Below are 12746 nucleotides of genomic sequence, written 5' to 3'. Positions count from 1 at the left end.
GTGGCCATGGTGCTGAACTGCAATAGGGGAGGTCTGTGTTCAAATCTTCCTCAAGCCCATATTTTTCCCCACAAAATTATGAACTATCCATCCTGTCATTGATAGATCTGTACACTGTATTCAGATTTTTGTCATGGTGTAACCTCAATTTGCAACAGCATGCTCTAAGGAAGGGACCTCCAGATGTATGTACCTTCTATTTGCCTCACACAAGGACCACATATTTTGCCTCTTGAATTACTTTGTTGCAACATAGCAACATCTGTTTATTTGTTTTAATTTCTGTGAAAGATCTATGCAGCATCTCAACTACTCTTACCATTCATCACATTTACTTGTGATGGTAATATATTCTTAGCATGTGATCCACATTGTATAACCATTGTATAGTATGACAACTGCCAAGACTACAGAAGGAGAACACACAGATCAATTACTGGACAGACAGTTGATAAATTTGTGGGAAAAAAGGCATAAAGATGATCTGAACACGGATCTACCACTTTACTGTTCAACACCATGACCACACAACCAAAATGCCATGGCTTTTGCAGTCCGCTTGGTGTTGTATATTGTAAGTTTGGACCATTCACTGTTTCTATTTTGCTTCCTTTTTCACAGTTCAGGACACGCCTTTCTGTTTTCATGCTTGATCTGTATTCTGTTTTTAACAAGGTATCCACTGAGCCATTTCAACACTAAGTCTAAGGTGAATGTGATAGGGGTTTTTCCTTGTAACACTTTTAAACACTGTGGAAGCAGTTCCTTTTATACTAACTTCTTCAGAACACTGATTTAAAGGCACTCTGGAGCTTAGGTGCAAGAATATAATGTTTAACATAAAACTGCACATATAAGTGAAATGTTGCAATACAACTGTGAACTGCTATGGTCTCGAGAAAATTTTCAGTCTACTCTAAGTACGCTTATATGTTTCCTGTACCACACAGAATCGCAATGGGACAGTACCATAAGCAGGTTAGGGAACTGACTTACATCAGATGACAATGAAGAAGTACAATTTCATATGATAACTTTTCCTCTGTTAGATGGCTTACATTATCACACGATAGGGGTAAACAACATAATTTCTGCAATTGCAGTTTTGTGTGCCTGTTCATAGTCACTGTGGGCATCCCTTTTTGTCAGCCACATGAACCAGAGCTGCCCTGCGATACAAGGACATACACATTTTCCCTGGGTTACCACCACTTGACACCAAAAGCTTAATGTTTAATTTATCTGCAGTCAGGACCTTAGTTCTTAGCACGGAGTCGAAGCGACAGTAAGAAAATAAATTTAGTTCTCATTCACTGTTTTAAGGAGGTGGTTAGTATTAATAAAATTATTGAAAAGCGTAAACTGCAGTACCTGCAAAGATTTGGAACAGAGTGGCTAAAAATGAACACTATAAAAAGTGGTTGTGTATGGTAGAGGGAGACAACACCAAGTGCTATTATAAGTATTTTTAAAGTGCAGGTTTAGGCATAATTACGTGATTTAACTATCAGGTATAAAAAGGCAGAAGCACCTTTTTGTGATTCACATCAATATGTGTTACCATTCAAACCAATGAACATTGCAAGTGGAGACACAAATTGCATTATTCATTTCAAAGCAGTATTCTTTCAGAGTGACTGATCAGATATGCGTTTTCTATAAATTGAATTTTTTGTATAGAAGGGGTGCCAGTGAACTGAAGTTACACAGAACAAAATGTGCTGCTGTCATTTGCAATGTCATAGCACCATATTTTGAGGTACAGTTGTTAAAAGGTATTGGTAATAATGGTTACTGCTTACTCATTGATAAATGTAATGATTGTTCAGTTGTAAAATTATTAGGTATAGCCATCAGGTACTGTTCACAAACAAAGAAATGCATTGTTACAACCTACTTGCAGGTAATGCAACTAAATGAATGCACCACTGCTGCTGCTCTTATCTCATCCTTAAGGACTTGTATAAAGGGCAACGGTTTTAATTTTGCGAAATTAATGTCAATTGGGAGTGACAGGGCATCGATTATTACTAGTATCAACAATGGCCTGTATGCCAAGCAGAAACCTGAATTTTCTCGCGGGCAGCTAATTAAATGCATGTGTCATTCTGTACAGCCAGAAGTTTCCCATGACACTGCAGAATTTCTTGCTAGGAACTTAGATTTTCTAATCAGAGAAACCTACAAGAGGTTCTCCCATTTGTGAGTTGGGCAACTCTCATACAAGTATGTGTATGGAACAGTTCATGAAAGAGAACTCACTTTGAAAATTTAAGTGCAAGCGAAACTCATCCGCTGTTCGTGTGTATGTTTAAACTGGCCCCCAAAGCCGGATTTCGTAACATGATTTTCCAATACCGCTTCTGGTTGGTCACGTAAACACTCAGAAATCGATTCTGGAAATCCAGATCTAGTTGTCGGTTTTCTATTCTCACACTCGATTTTCGCTCCCTTGTAAACGCACAACCGTTTTTTAAAAAGTGCTTCGGTTGTCAGGTTACGTCATGTTCTCAAAATATTCAGCTAATATGGATGGAGCTACTTTTATTTATTTAGTTATTTATTTGTTGAGCAGTGAAGGAGAACCATAAATATTAGACTGAGCATGAAGCTGTCTGCATGTAGCAACTAAGCGACTTTGTTGACTAAGTCAGAACAACTGTTTTCCGTATGTAACTGGACTAGCAAATCCGCTTCACACCAACACGTAAACATGACAGCAACAAACGGTTACTGAAATTCGTTTTCGTCTTTCAGATGTGTCGCATGTACATGTAGAGAGTTTCTGTAGCACCGAACAGAATACTTGAACAGTCGCTTGAGCTGAAAACTCATTTTAGTATAGCTAGAATCAGTAAGCGTTGTTATCCCTAAGAGATCTGATACCAAATGTATGCAGACCGTCGTAATTATTTATTTCTTGTTTTTATCAAGTCGATACTCTAGAGTGTTATAGCTAGTTCATACTGCAAGCTAAAACTTTGAAAATGAAAATGAGGATCTCACAAAACTTCTAGATGATTTATTGCAGCTTATTAAATCTCTTATGTAGAGTAATTGTGCGTCCGGATTAGATAGTATACAGAAAGAATTGAAAGGTCGCTTGGATCCAAAACAGTACTTTGGTAATGAATTTGACTGAAGTGTCTCCTGAAATATTTCTAAGAGTGTTTGGAGCGATATGTGTGAACGGTGTCTGTCTGGGCTAGTAAATCAACTACATCAGCGTCTTCCCGAGGAAATTGAAATTTAAGTACCATATTTTCACTTGACGAATGTCACAGGTCTGTAAAACGGTCTGTATATGGAATATCACAACTGTTTACAGGCGGTAAAGATATATTAGCATCTGTTGAACCACAGTGGAAAAATATACGCAGCATAGTGGCATGAACTGAATGACAGTGTTAAATGTTGGGTAGACGTGTACTATTATAGAGACTCCAGAGAAGAAAAATCCTTTCCAGAAACTAGCAGATTTCGCGGTAAATGTTAATCACTCCCACATTCTAATGCAGATGTCGAATGTATGTTCAGTTTTGTAAATAATACGAAGTCAAAAAAAGTACAGGATGAAAGTTAGGACATTACATTACGTATTGTGTGTCAAATATGCACTAAAAAGGGAAAGCAACGGTTGCTATTCATATGAAATGCCGAAAGAGCTGTCTCAAAGGATAAGGCACAATCATGCAACTATCATCGACTTCAGCTTGAGAATCAGCCTTAGCGACAGCGAATTCGAGGAAATATAATTGAGCACGAGGTGGTGACAGCAGAGGATAACAACACGTTTAAACGAGAAACCTATGTTTAATTTTAAGTCAGTGTTTCAGTTTCAGTACTTACGTAACTAAAACTTATTAAAATCTGTATTTGTGTATTACACATTCATTTGCACACGTTTTGTAACGTATTTGAGCGATAACTTTTTCCTATGTTCATTATATGCAAGGTAAAGTTATTTATTGATGTCAAAAATGTAGCCGCTTTCTAGAGATTTTTTATGTTCAAACTGGTGACAATTAGAGCTCTCAAGTTGGTCACACTGTTCAGGTTTTGTGTACTGTACTGTAATATGTTTGCAAGAGAGTTACGTTGCACAAATTGGTTACGTTAGGTCATAGGTGAAATTACAGCGAAATTAGACCTTTAGTTGCTTGCAGGTGCTGATAAATACCACCGGGACTCGAATCCGGAACCTCCTGCTTCAATTGGTTAGGTTTCATAACTTGGGAAACGAAAGGAACTCTTTGTGGAAGGAGGAAATATTTTATAATAAAATTTTCGCGTAGGGGATTGCTGTGTTGATATATATTTAAATCATTACAACGCATGCGTTCATTCTCCCAAATTCTGTAGTATGGTGGTGAAGTTGATTTCAGCTTGTGGAGCGTAGGTATCTCCATCTGAAATAAGTTACGTCAATTAATCAAGGACTTTCACCTCTGTCATTAATTAGATAAAAAAGATTACAATGATACGCAAAGTTTGACTTGAGATCCATAGTACAATGAGGTGCACTTTTTGATGGGATGACCTGTCGTGAGGTATGTGTGTTAATCGTCTGCTACTGTTTGTTGTTCCAGGAAGTAAATTACCGATATTAATAGCAGAAATTTGACTTGTGTGAATAGTTTGTTGTTACTCGTGCGATTGTGTGGCAAAATTTAATTGAAGGCTTAGTGGCGGGAAGACGAGATACGTTTTAAAAAGGCTCTCGGGAATCAATCCTCATCCGACTTGAGTATGTTGCCTTATTGCATGTGAAGATTTTGTAGTACCGTTAATGTTTATGTAGCTGTCAGGGATCGCAGTGGGGTTTTTTCATAAACTGTCGAATTACTTTTTTGGCAAGGATGCACGAAAGGATGAGTTGTTTATAAACCAAGAACTGGTCACATTTGAAGAAAAAATTGGTAATCCGAGCTTGCAAAATAAAATTATCTTCCCTTTGAAGTGACTTTGTTTCCTTCCACCATTTGTTGTCTGTGCCTGTTCACATAAAGCCAAAGCATGTTTGGAAAGCTCACAGGATAGAATCCTCAGTGAGTACACAAAAAATTAGCCTTGTTGCGTGTCTCTCAAGGCAGTTTTAATGGCTATTACAAACAGAAAATACTTGGTCGTACCTGAACTGTAAGTTTATCGGACCCTGTGTAATCTCCTGCCTTCAGTTCGTTTTCCAAAAACTTCTTGCTTTAAATTTTATCTTTTTAGTTCTAATAATACTTTTATGGCACTACAGCTACTGAACATGAAACTTTGTTCATCAGTAACTTTAATGTTTAGAGTTATTTGTGTTGATACATTAAACGTTTTTGAACTAAGTGCAAAGCAAATGTATAAATAAAGTGTTGCCAATTCTTAAACAGCTTAGTCATTTTCTTTTTCCTGTGTTTATTCCACTCTGCCTATCAAAAATCAACATCCCATATGCTTTATAGTTGCCAGTAGTCGTGCATTTGAAGGATTTTTGACAGTCTTTGAAAATTGCCGATTTGCTTCCAGAAATTAAGACTATAGTGAAGTAGAAGAATAATGTATATGAAATTGAGTGTAATATCTTATAGAGACAATGCACTGACAGTGATTCTTATGCATTTTGTATGTTAAGTTTGAAAACACCTCAAGTATTGTGGTACTTGACCTGAGGTACCCAATTTGTATCCTATTGCAGGAAGAAATTCTAGTTTAAATATTATGCTGAAGGGAGGAGAGCTGCTTTTTCAAAGTCCCAAATCACCAGATGATTTACTTAAGTCCTGGCTCAAACCAAATCCTCTACAGTCTCTTGTGGAGTCAAAAGTTATGCCTGATCCATAGTGCTGTTTGAGAATAAAAGAGCCATAATATCAATAATAACTACAACAGCAATTAGTTTTGTGGTCTGTGAGCATGCCCCCACTGTATCCAGCTTTTGCAGCCAGTCACTTTTTAGGCTATTGTATTTACAACTATTATACTGGTTGTCGGGACCTGAGCCTTCTTTTGTTCTTTTCATCTCTTTCCATCCACATATATTTAAAATTGTCATGCTTTCTGAGTACATGCTCATTCCAATTTTTTTGTGTTCTCAGCACCTCTTCATTTATCACTGTCCACCATTTTGGCTTTTTTCCCCACACCAAATCCACATTTCAGAAACCTCGAATTGCTTCATATCTTCTTTCCTATTCATGTAAGTTTTGGCTCTATATTGTTGGACACTCCAGACAACACTTCATTAATCATTTCCTTAATCTGGTTTACACACCATGCAGAAAATGCCTTTGGATAATACCAATTTTGCTGTTGCTATTTCTGATTTAATGTCTGTTGTTCCACCATTTGATTTAGTCTCCATTTAACATTATTTTTATGCTTTCGTCTTCTCTTGTTGCCTTAATTTTCTGACTGCAGAACTTTTTCACTACTTCCAATGTACATTGTGTGTGCAGACTCTGAAAATAAGATCAGAGAGATTAAGGCTCAAATGGAGGCATACAGTCATTTTTACCTTCTTCTATTTGCAAGTGGAACAGGAATGGAAATGACTGGTAGTGGCACAGGGTACTCTCTGCCATGCACCATACGGTGGTTTGCTAAGTATGAATGTAGGTGCTGATGTAGAATTTGATTTCTGAAGTTATCTTCAGATGGCTTTCAAGTGTATAATGTTCTTTTATGATTTATGAACTAATACTAGATTTTTTTCCCCTGCAGAAATCAATCAGCAGCTCATCCATGTCCTTTCCTAAGACAAAAAATAAAATAAAAAATAAAAAAATTAACATTCCCGGTTCTTTTCCATATCCCTGTATAGAATACTTCTGGCATATCAAGCAGTGCTCAAAAGTAAGCCACCAAAGTGCATGCTCATCTGTATTTGAAAATTGAGAAGTATCCTGGAATGGGTAGATTACGTTACAATGGTGATCCACCATGCCACCGATGAATCCTTCCTGAAGTCTTCAGACTGTCTAAATAACCCGTGGCCTGGTAATGTAAAGAGTGCCACTCTTGCAGCCACGGTCAGGTGGTTGGCCTTGTGTATATTCTAATGCTAACCAACAGCAGAGAATCTGTTATCAAGATGGCATGGTTCAAATGACAGTGTATTACTAATGAAGAGTAAATCAAGAATTCCTGAAATTATTGAACCAATTCACTATGTCAGATTAAGCCAACAGAACTATTTATGTAAAGCACATTTACCCTATCATGGAAGCAAATGTCTGCAGGCAATGAGGCCATTTGGGATCAGTGCAAAGCAGGACCTAATGGCACTTGGTATGTGAAGAGTAAAAATTCTAATCCAGGGTTTGAGCCAACTTTTGTCCTGGCCACAGAAAGGGGCCAGAGCTACTTTATACTTACTGAAGCATACGGGTGTCTCTTCTCCATGATATGTTTTTAACTTAGAATTTTACAAGATATTGAATCATCTCTTCTACATATGGGTCTAAACAGGGGATATTGCTGGATGTTCAATGTTTTTTCCCAAGAATGTCCTCCAAATTGATTCACCATGTGAATTAATTCTGTTTGTTTTGGTATTATGTAATATTTAAAGGACACTGAAGAAGGTGGTACATATCTGCTCTGACTGACTTAGTACTCCTACCTCTATACAACACATATAATCAGCAAACAGATATGCCCAAAACAGCCATGGTACCTGCTCTGCTTACACAGGCTGAGGAATGAGCTTTCATTCTGCAGGATATCAGCTTACTTAGCAGATGTTGCAGCCTGTTAAGCATGTACTCAAAATCACATTGTTCCATGTGCCATTCTCCTGCTATTGAGGTACAGAGCTGTGTGTCAGTGGCTAGAAGTGATGGACAATAAGCTGTTGCTGTTAAAATCAACTACACAACAATGGCATACTTCCTGCCAGCCACTGTGATGAGATGTTCTTTTTGTTTGAGTACAGGCAGGGCATAATCCAATGACATGGCTGCCTGCTTGCTTGGGGTTTCACACACACACACACACACACACACACACACACACACACACAGAGAGAGAGAGAGAGAGAGAGAGAGAGAGAGAGAGAGAGAGAGAGAGAGAGAGAGAGAGAGAGAGAGATTCACTCACCAAAGCCTTTGAATGTGAGAAGTGCACTACTTACTGAAGCATTTCAAGGACTATTTTTCTTTGAATCAAAGTAGCTTAACTTGTTGCAATACTTTAGTTGTAGAAAACAGAAGATCACTTTGACAAACACCACCAAAAGAATAAACTAAACTCAGAATGGAGGAATTTAACTGCATAAATAATACTCCTCTAGTGATTTTAAAACAGTTTTCTGAAACTGCAGTGTTTATTGGTGACACAGGCATACTAACAAAGTGCTCATATTCAGCCATACAAGAAGCAGTCCTAATGATAGCTGAACGTACTTGTAACTGGTTTACAAAGAACAATTTGTCTTAGTCCCACAAAGACTATTGTTGTAAAATTTAGAAGAAATAGAAATTACCAGCTAGAATAGACACAAATGATCATATACTAAGTGAAGCACTAAGTGTGACTTTCCTTGGGGCCCAGCTAATAAGGCAACACACAGAAAAATTGATCAAGAAGCCCAGGGCCACTGTATGTTACACTTAGTCTCCCTCATTACATTGATTTGAAAACCAGGGTATTAGCTTCTTACAGTTTTGTCATAATTAGCATATTTCTTTTAATTTTACTTTTTTAAACTGAACTTGAGTAATGTCTACTCATTCCACATCTCTGAAGGTTCTCTTTCATGCAGCTGTCTGTGATATTGCCACATACTGTGCATCATGTTCATCGGTATAGTGGCCTAGCAGTTATAGTCACTGGCTACTGGTATGTAGGTCACCAGTTTGAGTCCCACTCCTGCAGTTATATTTGATTTCTGGAAGGTTCTGGGACCTTCTTATTTATGAAATATTGTAGGTCACTGGAAAATTCCATATATGTATAAATAAGAGCACTCACCACTGAAGCAGCAAGTGTGCTCCCTAAATGTCTCCTCAGGGTGAAGTATTAGTTCTTGTTGACAGCCCTTCTCTTATTACACGTCGTATGTCACACTGTTGAAGATACCAGATATCATACACATCAACATCGCCATGGCTCCAATAAGACTATACGAAAGCTGTGTCCTTCATGAGCGGGACCCAAATACAAACAATACATTCCTCCTCCATTCCCCGTTCTCAGAGCACCACTGAAAACTAAAACATTGGTGAGTGAGTTGCACATTAGGCTCCCACCAGTATTTTCATTAGATGCTGGCCAGGATCTGATGAAATAGCTTAAAAGAATTTGACAGTACTGCTAAATACAATGGATGGTTACCTACTTTTACTTGGGTGGTACAACCCAGTAATGGTTTGTATACAGTGAGGAAGAGCTCAGGAGCTGTAACAACTGTTAAAAAAGAGTAGGAAAGGCAATTCATGGCATAACGTGAATTTGAGACATGATGAAGAGAGTGAATAGTGACCTGCTGAGGACTGTAATGAAGATGTTAACATTGAACCATGTGGATATAAACAGGACTGTGCAACACAGATAGGCCTTAAACAACAAAGTATTGCTCTGCACAAAGAGATTGATCAAAAAGTGATTGTGGACAGTAAAAACCTGCCAAAGTCAAGCAAACAAATTGGGACATTGATGTCTCCCACACAAAAAATGATCAAGGGCACAAGTTCAGAAGAAAACATAGCAGTCCACAATAGTATTTTTGAAACGTGTGAACTTCCCTCAACAAGCGCAGCTAAAACTGATCTGTTTACAGATAGTCAAGGACAAGGAATAGCCACCGATTTAAGTAATAGATGTATTTACAAAATCAATACCATTGTGAAACCAGGTGCCAATTTCAAAGCTGTGACTGCAGTAAGCCATGAAAAAGTATTGGAATTGAGCACAAATGACTTCTGTTTTCCTCACTGGAACATATTGCAAAGGAACTCACCATTTCTCTTAAACGAAGATTGCTTGAGTTCATAAACACAAATGTGATCGTTTTTTTAGTTGCACATCACCATAACCTACCAGACTGGTCCTGTGTAAATGAAGTGGTACAAAAAGCAAACAAAGACATTCAAAATATCTGCAGAGGGTTTAAAAATGCAACATTCATGGATATAAGTGAACTTGGAAGAAGATTCCACCCAAATCATGGCCTCCATCTCAACAGAGTGGGAAAGAAATTCATTATTTGCAAGGTTTTAGAAATAGTAGGTCAAAAACTACACCTGAAGCAGGATATCTCGGTAGCCATACCTCTCAACGACAAATGTGTTGTCTAATTCTATAAATAAGAAGTTTATGGTAACAGAAGTGACATCTCTCAAGGCTGGAAGTGGACCATTTATCTCTGTGCCAGATGAGACCGAAAACCATCAAATGCAAGCAGCCAATGAGCCTGAGCAATCTAAGAAAATCTGCAGAAATGATAGGGTGCAAGAAACCAACAACAGCACCACTAGAGAGGCAGCCACATGGATGAATATCTCAGGAGCAGAAAGCATTCCGAAGTCAAGACAATTGTTGTATGTATCCATTGCTCTCCAAATGGGAACTTTGAGGTATTTATCAATAAACTTGAAATATTACGAAATAGAATACATGTAGGCAAGAAATCAATAGTACCCTGTGGGGATTTCAACATTGACTTTCTTGCAACAAGCAGGAGAAAAGAACTGTTGCTCAACCTAACAGATACATTCAATTTAAACAAACAGTTACAGCCCCAACAAGAATTACAAAAACTTCATCCACTACTGTGGACCAAATATTTGTTAACACACCCTATACTGCAAAATGTGTAAACAAAAATTATAGTGATCTTGAAGCTCAAGTGGAAAACCTCTGACTGTTTACTACCCAGACAAAACCATAAAAGGACTGTGACTGGAAGTAGTTTCAACACACAAAACATAGAAATATTCAATCACTTGTTATCAAGAGAAACGTGGGAAGAAGTTTCTCAGTTGCATGACATGAACAAAAAGCTTGAAAAGTTCTGACATCTTCAGTTATTATTTCCCTCAAAACACTGGCGACAAGGAATACAAATGTAAAAGCAAAGTCATGGATAACAAGAGGCATAAAAGTCTCAAGTAATGGGAAAAGAAAACTGGTCAGTTACAGAAAAAACCACAACATATCCTCTCTGCTCAACAGTTGTATCACAAAATATATTCAAGTGTATAGAAAAGTCATACATCAGGCAAAAATAATAATAGCTAATGATAAGTTTATAACAGAGACAGAAAATAAAAACAAAGCAATCTGGAAAATAATAAAGCAGGGCAGAAATAGCAAAAAAGTGAAATATCACACTTAACTGTGACAACAAGAGAATTACTGACCTGCAGCAGATTGCAAATCTCTTCAGGCAGTACTATGAAGACAATAGAAATAACCTAATAACTAATAAGAAGAAAGATTGCCCAATTAACCAACAGAATAAAGTAAATTCTTGCCTCCACTCAATCTATCGCTACAACACATCCCCGAATGAAATTATTCACACAGCAAAAACCTTCAGAAAACATCCTCAGAAATTGATAGCATTCCATATTTTATCATAAAGGAATGTATTATAAACATTGCAACAACCCTTGCAGAAATAATCAACTTGTCTTTCTCAACTGGAATCTTTCCTGAATATACTAAAACTGCCAAAGTGAACTATATTCACAAAAAAGGTGGCAAAGCAAATTTGGAAAACTATAGGCCAGTCTCATTATTGTCAGTTTTTGCCAAACTCGTTGAAAGAATCACGTATAACAGATTAATGAAATTTCTGGATAAGAACAAAATCCTTCGGAAAAAAAAATCTACAACCAGTGCTATATATAAGTTCTTACAAAATGCTCTAGAAGCACTGGACAATAAACAAAATGCTGCTGGTATTTTCTTAGACCTTAGTAAAACGTTTGACATTTTGGGCCACAGAATCCTGTTGGAAAAACTCCAAAGGAATGGCATTAGAGGCACTGCATTAGGATGGTTCTCCTCATACCTGACAAATTGCTTTTCCTTCTGTATATAAATGACATAGATGTAAGCATAGAATTACAACTAAATATTTTGTGTACAGATGACACAAGTATAATCCTTACAGGGGATACACACACACAGCTACAAGAAAACTTAAATAAAGCTACAGACAGCTAAATACCCCACTTTCAAGAGTCTTCCATCCTCCTTCTTCCCTGTCTTTTTATTCTAGAAGATTGCAAATATTTGGGGACAAAAATCAAAGAGATAAATAAAAACTGTAATATACATGAGTGTAACACCAGTCGAAAAGAAAAACTCCATGTTCAGTCACTACAGACAACAGCCCATAAACCTCCAGTACAATTAGTGCAATACAAATGTAAAACAGTCTGCCTCATAAAATTAAAGATATTCCTTCAATTTCTCTGTTTCACAAATCCCTAATGGCATTCTTATTAGATCACTGCCTCTATTCAGTGGTAGAATTCTTAAACCATGTGAAGTACAACAGACATAAAGCAAGAATATGCAAAAATTGCTACTGCTGCTAAACCAAGAACAAATATAATTGATTTATTGTACTATTAAAATAAATGTTGAAGTTACATGTAACCTGTGTGTGTGTGTGTGTGTCATGCAAATGACATCCAACAATCTGTAGAGATTTATTGGATGAGTAAATAAATTACCACTTTCATCCAAACTTTCAATTCAAATATTCTTCCAGAACATAAAAGTTCAGATTTATTTGACTGAAGGTAAGA

The 12746-nt window shown here is 37.2% G+C and overlaps 1 protein-coding gene across 9 annotated transcripts in view; it reads left to right on the top strand.

The window, feature by feature from the left end:
* LOC126336797 (alpha-methylacyl-CoA racemase) overlaps positions 1 to 12746 on the top strand; it is a 176437-nt gene that overhangs the window by 83711 nt on the left and 79980 nt on the right. For 3 of the 9 annotated variants that reach the window (XM_050000825.1, XM_050000826.1, XM_050000827.1), the window contains exon 1: positions 4056 to 4550. The exons of the other annotated variants lie outside the window; for them this stretch is intronic. The gene's annotated coding sequence lies outside the window, so the exon portion shown is untranslated. Of the gene's footprint in view, positions 1 to 4055; positions 4551 to 12746 lie in introns of those variants that run through there. 9 annotated transcript variants of the gene reach the window in all.

The sequence above is a fragment of the Schistocerca gregaria genome, chromosome 2 (genome assembly GCF_023897955.1).
Source record: "Schistocerca gregaria isolate iqSchGreg1 chromosome 2, iqSchGreg1.2, whole genome shotgun sequence".
Classification (NCBI taxonomy): Eukaryota; Metazoa; Arthropoda; class Insecta; order Orthoptera; family Acrididae; genus Schistocerca; species Schistocerca gregaria.
This window is presented reverse-complemented; position numbering and strand designations above follow the sequence as displayed.